This window comes from Odocoileus virginianus, chromosome 33 (genome assembly GCF_023699985.2).
Source record: "Odocoileus virginianus isolate 20LAN1187 ecotype Illinois chromosome 33, Ovbor_1.2, whole genome shotgun sequence".
In the NCBI taxonomy this organism is placed as follows: Eukaryota; Metazoa; Chordata; class Mammalia; order Artiodactyla; family Cervidae; genus Odocoileus; species Odocoileus virginianus.
Window position 1 is genome coordinate 14,653,228 of NC_069706.1, and position 10,206 is coordinate 14,663,433.

Here is a 10,206-nt window from a genome sequence, read left to right on the forward strand (position 1 = left end):
GCTGCAGTCACCATCTGCAGTGATTTTGGAGCCCCCAAAATAAAGTCTGGCACTGTTTCCGCTGGTTCGCCATCTATTTGCCATGAAGTGATGAGACCAGACGCCATGATCTTAGTTTTCTCAATGTTGAGCTTTAAGCCAACTTTTTCACTCTCCTCTTTCACTTTCATCAAGAGGCTCTTTAGTTCTTCACTTTCTGCCATAAGGGTGGTGTCATCTGCATATCTGAGGTTATTGATATTTCTCCCGGCAATCTTGATTCCAGCTTGTGCTTCTTCCAGCCCAGCGTTTCTCATGATGTACTCTGCATATGTTAAATAAGCAGGGTGACAATATACAACCTTGACGTACTCCTTTTCCTACTTGGAACCAGTCTGTTGTTCCATGTCCAGTTCTAACTGTTGCTTCCTGACCTGCATACAGATTTCTCAAGAGGCAGGTCAGGTGATCTGGCATTCCCATCTCTTTCAGAATTTTCTACAGTTTATTGTGATCCACACAGTCAAAGGCTTTGGCATAGTTGATAAAGCAAAAGTAGATGTTTTTCTGGAACTGTCTTGCTTTTTTGATGATCTAGCAGATGTTGACAATTTGATCTCTGGTTCCTCTGCCTTTTCTAAAATCATCTTGAACATCTAGAAGTTCATGGCTCATGTATTATTGAAGGATGGCTTGGAGAATTTTGAGCATTATTTTACTAGCATGTGAGATGAGTGCAATTGTGTGATAGTTTGAGCATGTTTTAGCATTGACTTTCTTAGGGATTAGCATGAAAACTGACCTTTTCCAGTCATGTGGCCACTGCTGAGTTTTCCAAATTTGCTGGCATATTGAGTGCAGCACTTTCACAGCGTCATCTTTTAGGATTTGAAATAGCTCAACTGGAATTCCATCACCTCCACTAACTTTGTTCGTAGTGATGCTTTCTAAAGCCCACTTGACTTCACATTCCAGGATGTCTGGCTCTAGGTGAGTGATCACATCATCATGATTATCTGGGTTGTGAAGATCTTTTTGTACAGTTCACTGTGTATTCTTGCCACCTCTTCTTAATATCTTCTGCTTCTGTTAGGTCCATACCATTTCCGTCCTTTATTGAGCCCATGTTTGCATGAAATGTTCCCTTGTTGTCTCTAATTTTGCTGATACCTTGATGGTCCTTGATGGTGGGACCCCTTAATGTATTATGCCACCTGACGTGGTAAACTGTGAAGGACAGGGCATCATCTGTAAATGGTTGTCCCCAAAAAGGTAAAACTTGAATCTAATTCACATTAACCAGAATCTAATTTAACTGAATCTAATTTAGACCCAAATTCCAATTTACCAATAATATAGGGGACAAAGACACAAAACAGATAACAACTTGAGAAAGCAATCAGACAAATCCAGGATGTGGAATATCCTACAAGACAACTCTCCCAGACTACAAAAAGTCAATGTCATACAAATATGTGTATATATGATTCTGGGAGAGGTGTGTCTAGGTTAAAAGGCAGTAAAAAATGCAGTGCATGGATCTTGATTGGATAGTGGCTTAAAACAGTTTTAAAATGCTCTCTTGAGGCAAACAAGAAAATTGGAGTCTAGATATTATATGTTCTGGACTCCATTCTTTTTCTTAGGTTAATCATGATGTTTTCATTGTGTCAGGAATGCCTTGCTCTTGGGAGACTGAACTATATAATGGCAAAGAGCTGTGATGTCTGTAACTTTAAATAGTCCAGAAAAAAAAAGCAGAAATGCCTACAAATAGATGATAGATAGACAGCCGGACAGATCAATGATAGAATAATCATAACAAAGTATTAGGTGTCGAATCTAGGCAGTCTTTATTACGTTGCTTTTGCAAATTTTCTGGACATTTGAAAATGTTCATAGAATCAAGTTGAGGAAAATAAAAGAAGATCCGTGCTCTTCAGAGCCCAGCCTGCTGCCTGCAGTCAGATGGAAAGGCGGGAGTGCTCCCAGTCTGTCCCCTGACGTCGCCTCACGCAGGGCCTTCAGGCGGCAGACCATGGACTGGAGCAGTGACAATTCCTGTCTCTCTCAGCTGATGCAGGAGCCTCTGGTTTGTGGAAACACCCTGACTTGCTGCATCGCACTTCCCCACCCCTGCAGGTGTCAGCACCCCACTGTAGACAAAGCTGCAGGGTCATCCTCGCCCCCTCCCTGTATTTCCAGTCTGCCCAGCAAGTTAGAAGGAGGCTCAGAATCACCTGCATCTTGCAGCCTCCTTTTCCAAACTGCCCCTCTTTCCTTCTGAAGCACCAAAGTCCTCTGCGACATTCGTTTGCAGATAATTTGCTGTAAATCTGCCCCATCTAAGACCCAGTGCAAAGCCATTCAGCAGGTAGAGGCGTATGCTGCAGGGCTCTTGGAATTGGAAGTTAAGACCTTGTGTCTGCAGCCCGGATGGCTCTCATGAATCTTTCTATCAGAACACGTTCTCTGAGATTAGGCCGCGGGCCACCAAGCATATGCCATCCCCTCAGCTGCTCAGTCAGAATAGGGCTGAGCATCCTCCATAAGCCGCTGATGTCTGGGATCTGGAAATCTGCAGCTGCCTCTGTCTAGGATGATGGTCACAGGCGAGCGGAGACTGAGCTGAATCCCTCACAGAGAGCAAAGCAGCCGACACAGATGCTTCATCCAGAGAGAGATGCTCCCGCCTTTCTCCTGGCTCCCGCCGGGGCTCTGAACTTCCTCCCGGTTCCAGCCTTGCCTTTTGTTCAGCAACCAGAAAGTCCTGCATGAGATTTCACTTCAGTTAGTTCTGCTGCAGCCTGAATCTATTTCCTCATTTTCTTTTTGGCTGATTTTTCTTAAGAATTAAATTTTGCTCCTTTAGACCTTCCTTTTGGGGGTTTCCCTGGTGGCTCAGATAGTAAAGAATCTGCCTGCAATGCAGGAGACCTGGGTTCAATCCCTGGGTCAGGAAGATCCCCTGGAGAAGGGAATGGTTACCCACTCCATAATTCTTGCCTGGAGAATCCCATGGACAGAGGAGCCTGGTGGGCTACAGTCTATAGGGTCACAAAGCATCAGACACAACTGAGCTACTAACTCATACACAGAGACCTTCTTTTAGGTTGGATAACTCATCCCAATTTGCCTGAAACTTTCCTATTTTGCCACCAAAAGTCACATAGGTTAGGAGACTCCTCAGTCTGGGGGAACCCAGGATTTCTGGTCATTTTTCCCTCCCTCATTCCCTCCCTCTTCATCCCAGGAGGAATTATTCCTACTGGCTCTCTTTCTTCTCTGTACCACCACCACCCAGGAGGTAATTATCAGTGTCAACAACAATAGCAAGTATTTATTTCGTAGAGGCAGGGGGGTTCTTGATTTTTTTGTGTGTGCTTATTTCAGTCACTCCTCACTGGCCCTTTGGGGAGGTTCTGTTACCTCCATTTACATTTGAGAAAACCAAGGCAGACCCAGACTAGGAGCTTGCCCCCAGTCATGCCTCTGGACAGCGGGGAGGGATTGGGCTTCTAACCCAGATCAGAAGGCTTGACCCCTGATCTCTCTCACCCGACTAGCTCCAGACACAAGGTCACAACTGCCTGTGGTTTCAGAGTGGGACCCAAAGATCTGAATAATAGGAATTTCCAAAGAATTCTTTCTCAGAATGATTTTTAGCAACATCACATGATTTTAATATTTTTTTGCTTAGAAGGTGACCCCCTTGCCCACTTGGCTATCACCCAACCTCCTTATAACACGTGTATCGGGGTCAGTATACTACTAGTCAGTAATTTTGGAGAGAGATGAGTGAAAGATAAGCCTACTTTTAAAAAGGTTTAGTCATTGAAAGACCTGGTTCTAAAAGTCTGCAAGCTGGGCGTCAGGACCAAGGACTGGACATCAGGAGACCTGAGTTCTAGTCACGCCCCGTCTCCACGTGGACAGAGAATAAAATTCTGAGTAAAGCCTCCGCCCTTCACATTCCCTCCAGAACCCTTGTGTCCTGGCCTTGCTCATCCTTCCTCCTCTCCTCTCCCCACCCCCTCATGGGCCGCCCACACCACTCTGAGCCTCCTACCCTCCCTGGAAGCCCTGCCTCCTTCCTGCCCCTGCCCCCTCCAAGTTGAATGCCCTCCCCTTGGCTGGCATCTCCTGGAGCTACTGCATGGCTTTCAACAGAAGTACTGCTTTGCCCCTGTCTAGCTTCCTGCACAGATTCCTGACCCTCGCCAGCTCCCAGTCATGAAGTTAAACTGTCCCAGATAAACCTAGTCCCCCAGTTAAGTCTCATACTCTCTCTGTGCCTCAATCTTCACGCCTGTAAGATGGGGATGATGATGAGGATCTGTAAAACTGTGGATGGGTCTGTAACTCAGGGGGGAGATGATTAAAAACAAGGTAATAATAAAACTAAGATAATGGCATCTGGTCCCATGACTTCATGGCAAATAGATGGGAAAACAATGAAAACAGTGACAGATTTTATTGTGGGGTGGCTCCAAAATCACTGCAGATAGTGACTGTAGCCATGAAATTAAAAGATGCTTGTTCCTTGAAAGAAAAGCTATGTCCAACCTAGATAGTATATTAAAAAGCAGAGACATTACTCTGCCAACAAAGGTCCATCTAGTCAAAGTTGTGGTTTTTCCAGTAGTCATGCATGGATGTGAGAGTTGAACCATAGAGAAAGTTAAACACTGAAGAATTGATGCCTTTGAACTGTGGTGTTGGAGAAGTCTCTTGAGAGTCCCTTGAACTGCAAGGCGATCCAACTGGTCAATCCTAAAGGAAATCAGTCCTGAATATTCATTGGAAGGACTGATGCTGAAGCTGAAATACTCCAATACTCCAATGCTCCAATACTTTGGCCACCTGATGCAAAGAAGTGACTCACTGGAAAAGACCCTGATGCTGGGAAAGACTGAGGGCAGGAGGAGAAGGGGACAACAGAGGATGAGATGGTTGGATGGCATCACCGACTCAATGGACATGAGTTTGAGTAAGCTCCAGGAGTTGGTGATGGACAGGGAGGCCTGGCGTGCTGTAGTCCATGTGGTCACAAAGAGTCAGACACGACTGAGTGATTGAACTGAACTGAACTGAATAATGGTAGCGAACATCAATCCAGCACTTACTCTGTGCCAGCCTCTCCTATGCAGGCTACACTGATGAACTCATTTAGTCCTCACCAGAATTCTTGGGAGTTAGGGTTATCATTCCCATTTTACAGAAGAGGAAATGGTGCAGACGTCTCCTGACTATTGAGGGCAGCTCAGAGATCTGAACCCATATGTTCTGGCTTTAGAGTCCAGGCTCTTCAATACTACATCAGATGGCAACAATGCTTTCTAGAAAGCAAATGGGGTATTTGGAGAGTTGTTCAGTGGGGAGGTTATCAGGGAAGACTTCTTGAAGGTGGTGTCTCTGGCCTAAGACTGGAAGGTTGATAAGAAGACAGACAAGGGAGCATGTAACTCAGCGGTTCTCAGTCCTAGTTGCTCATTAGCGTCACCTAAGGACAGTTTGGGGGGCTTCCCAGGTGGATCAGTGGTAAAGAATCCACCTGCCAATGCAGAAGACAAGGGTTTGATCCCTGGGTTGGGAAGATCCCCTCAAAAAGGAAATAGCAACCCACCCCAGTATTCTTGCCTGGGAAATCTCATGGACAAAGGAGGCTGGTGGGCTACAATCCATGGGGTTGCAAAGAGTCGAGCATGACTTAGTGAGTGGACATCGACACAAAGGACAGTTTTAGGAAATGGAATTCCTGAGCCTTGCCCTGGGGCAAGGCAGGCAGCATTCTGTGGGTGAGCCCAGACCCCTGCATTTTTAGCAACCTCCCAGGAGAGTGCAGCCTACAGCCAAGGTTGAGAACCACCAGTCGGAAGAAGGGAAAGGCAGGGAGTAGGAACACACACCTCCAGCCTTCCTAGGAGTGACACGTCCTCCTCGCTCCCCCATCCTTGCCTGTGGCCTCTCTTCTCCCCTCTGCCCTGCCCTGATGCGTAAACAAAGAGAAGGAGAGACGAATTAAAGCTCCATTTAGGGAAAAGGTTAAGAGCAGCTTTGCCTCCAAAGTGAACAGGAGGCCAGGAGGGGGGCCGAATCAATGCGGCTCCCGTCAGGCCCCCGATGACAAATGACATTCTGAACCAGTATCTCCACAGATACTTCTAAGCTGACCCTTGGAGATAGCTAATAAAAGACCAACCTGTCCTCCAAGATTAACGACTCGGGAGAAAGACAGAGGGAGGAGGGAGCGGGCGAGCAGGGGCTCTGGAAACCTTTGCTGCCCCAGCCTCCCGCGGATGGCGAGGAGGCCAGAACAAAGGAAGCTTCTGGACAGCAAACATCCCCGGCTCAGGACGAGGGGGTGGGGTTTGTTTGCAACCTGCCCTTCTGCTGGGATCCCCATCTGAACCTCCTTCCCTGCCCTGTGCCCCCGCCCGGGTGCCCACTCCATCTTGCCTCCTTCCCTGGTGCTCCAGCATCACCCGGGCCCCCTTTCCCTTGGTTTTCTCTTTGGAATTGTGTCCACGCCCTGCCGTCCACTCTGTTCTGAGCTGTGGTCCTCAGCTATGCCTGTCTGGTTATGCCTTTCTTAGCTTCACCTTGTCCATGTTCTCTCTCTTCACTTTTTTCATCTCTCTCTTTCTCTGTTTTGCTTCGTCTCTGCCTGCCTGTCTTTCCATCTCTCCCTTAGGGGTTGTGTGTTACTTGGGATTTTCTCCATCTCTCAGTCTCGCTTCAGCCCTGTCTCTCTGTGTCCCAGTCTCTTTCATCTCTCCATCTCTGTGCCTCTGTCCGTCCCAGCTCTGACTCTCTGACACCTGTCTGTGTGTATGCCATCCTTTCCGTTCCGCAGCCTCTTTGATGGCGCTGCTCCTCTCCATTTCTGTCTGGTATTCATCTCTCTTTCCCCTCTGGCTCTCTGCCCTTCTGTGTGTTTCTTTCTCTCCTCTCCTTTCCCCAGCTCTCAGGGTCTCAGCTAGCTCCTCCTCGTCGTTGCCCTATCCAGGGGTGCGGATAGGGTATCTAGGAGCAGGGTCTCTTCTCACCATGGATGCAGTCAGTGGTGGGCAGGGCTGGGCTGGAGAATGGCAGCCTACCCCACTCCCACTTACCCACCAGCACCCTGGACCCACTTGCTCCCTATGGCGGGGGTCCCGGAATCTGACCTTGAATCTCCCTGTGACCCGGGGTCCCGCTGTCTAGCCCCCTGTGGCGTCCTCATCACTTCCTACTCTCTAATGCCTTTTCCATAGAAAAGTACAGATCAGACCCTGCCTCTTCAACTTCATTCTGTCCCATCACTGTCAGTGAGAGCCTGGGTTCACAACTGAGAAACTCCAGGCCAGTCATGAATCATGCTTATTGCTTAATAACTGCAGCTGTAATGTACTAAACACGTGTGGCCTGCCATCTCTGTGTATGTAACTCATTTCCACAGCAATCTTGCAATGTAGATATCATCATCCCCATTTTTCGGATGAGGAGACCTGGGATCAGAGAGGTTAAGATACCTATTCAAGGTCACACCGCTAGTAAATGGTAGAGGCAGAATTCAAGTCTGTCCTGGGTGGTCCCAAGGGTCATGCTCTTTCCGCTGAATCTTTCAGCACCGTGCTGCCCGATGAGGTGATCGTTAACCACATGTGGCTATTTAAATTCATCAAAATGAAAGAAAGTTTAAAACTGAGCTTCTCTGTCACACTCCCCGCTTTTCAAGGGCTCAGTGGCCACCACATTGGCACAGATTTAGGACATTTTCATCAACACGGAAAGTTCTGCCTCAAAGTGCTGTTTTAGATAAACATGGAGGAGTTTTCTGTGTTGATTTTCTGGGAGAACAAAAGAGAAGAGGATATTGAAGTGACCCCGGGTCACATGAGTTTCCATGGAAGAGCCCGGACTGAAACAGCAGTCCTTTTTCCAGATACCTGTGGGCAGCGTCAACTGTGCCTCCCAAACCTGCTTTATAGCCCTGTTGATGTCAGGATCACCACCGAGGAACACTGCTTTCATGAAGGGCATGGGAGGGGTGGATGTGTATATTCTTCTAGAAGGCAGAAAAAGCACAATCTTATGTCAGAAATTGAATTTTCTTAGTTCGGTTGGTGTCCAGGGCTTTGAACTCTGACATGAACAGCCTATCTTGTTCCAGTCGATCAAAAACATTTCATAATGCCGGCTCCTTCCGCAAGGTCACCTTGAAATCTCTTCCCTGCTCGAAGCATCTCAACTCTTCCTTTCCCTAATAGAAACATTCTTGAAATATGAGTAAAACGGATGTGCTCAGCCTTGTTCCTTTTCCATGAAAACTGTATCTCACCCCTCTGGAACAAGTCACCGGAAAGAGGAAAATATTTATACTTTCCTGCAAGCTCACCAGTCTGGACAATTTGAAGACTCCAGCATCCTCCAGCCCCATTTGCTTACATTAGAAGGTGAACGCGTGTGCGTGCACGCGCGTGTGTGTGTTAGTTGCTCAGTTGTGTCCAACTCTTTGCACCCTCATGGACTGTAGCCTGCCAGGCTCCTCTGTCCTTGGGACTCTCCAGGCAAAAATACTGGAGTAGGTTGCCGTTCCCTTCTCCAGGGGATCTTCCTGACCCAGGAATCTTACTGTGGTCTTCTGCATTGCAGGCAGATTTGTTACCGTCTGAGCCACAACGGAAGCCCCCCTGCCCTTGTGCAAATTTCTCCCCAGGCGGCTCCAACCCTGCATTGGTCTCTCTTGGTTGCTCTAGAAGGTGTTTCCGCCCACAGCTCCCACGTGCCCCTGTGCTGATCTGTGGGCAGTAGTCCCTCCTGCTCTAGGGTTCTCCTCCCCTGGTATCTCTGCCTCTCGTTTAGACACCAGAGGATCTCCAGCTCTGATGGTTGCCATCCTAAGCCTTTAGATACTAGTATGTGATCTAGCATCAAACCAAAGCTAGCTTGTGGTCTGTGAGAGAATTAGTCCTTCCTCTTGACCTTATTTTGATATAGTAAGTCCCCTACACACAAACTTTCAAGTTGCAAACTTTCAAAGATGTGAACAAGTGTTGGCATGTCCGATCATGTAAGTTAATTCACATGTCTGGTGTACATTGTCAGGTGCGTGCATCCTCTACAAGTGGTGTGCTTTTGCGTACTGTACCACACAGTACTATATAGAATACAGAGTGCAGACTCTTTATTTCAAGCCCAGAATGTCTGGAAGCAAGTGTAAAAGCAGCAGTGATATAGCTGGTATTGCTGTCTTTCTAAGGTACTGTACTGTAAGACTAAACATGTTTTCTTTATTGTTGTGTTTGTTTTTTACATATTATTTGTGTGAAAAGCATTATAATCCTGTTGTAGCACAACACTATATAGTTGACTGTGTTAGTTGGATACCTAGGCTAACTTTGTTGGACTTACGAACAAATTGGACTTATGAACATGCTCTTGGAATGGAACTTGTTCGTATGTGGGGGACTTACTTTACTCAGTTAGAAGTGGCTCCAGGCAATGTTGTTTGGCCCCAAATGTTACTGTATCCTGGAGCCCTTCTTATAAACAGATTTTATTTCTGTCTAATGGTGGAGACTTAGGTGTAATGGTTACAAGTATGTGTGATGGAGCCAGGTAGACTGGTCTGGATCCCAGCTCTGCCACTTACTGGGTGGGTAACCACCCACCCAGTTATTTAGCCTCCTTGTGCCTCAGCTTCCTCATCTGTAAAATGGGGATAATTCTAACCTCCCAAGTGTGAAGGCTGAATTCGCTGTTGTTTTGGATATGATCTCACTCTGCTCTTTGGATTCAGGAGTGCCTCCTGATGTGGTTCCAGCCACACCTCTCACACTCCCTCAGCCATTGAAGATGTTGGCTGAAGCTGCCCCCTTTTCCTTTGTCCTCTGGGAGGCTTTTCTACACCATTCCTGCTCTTCATTAATCAATCTTCCATCCAGCCCTCACCACACATGTCTGAAGTCCAGTGAAGGTGACACAAGGCTCGTCTCAAGTGGACACACCATCTCTCAGCCCCCTGTCTTTCTACCTTTAGAAATGAAGGGACTGAGGCTCACTGTGGCAAGATAGTGCACTCAAGCCAACACAGATCTTTGATGGAAAGGATACAACCCAGACCTGGTATTGTATCTGGTGTGTTTGGCACCGAGTCCTCTTCCCCTCAAGACCTCAGGTTGTCTCCACTTGAGATGTACAGCTTCGTGAGTCTTAAGAATGAAGTATGGAAATTTGAACTGC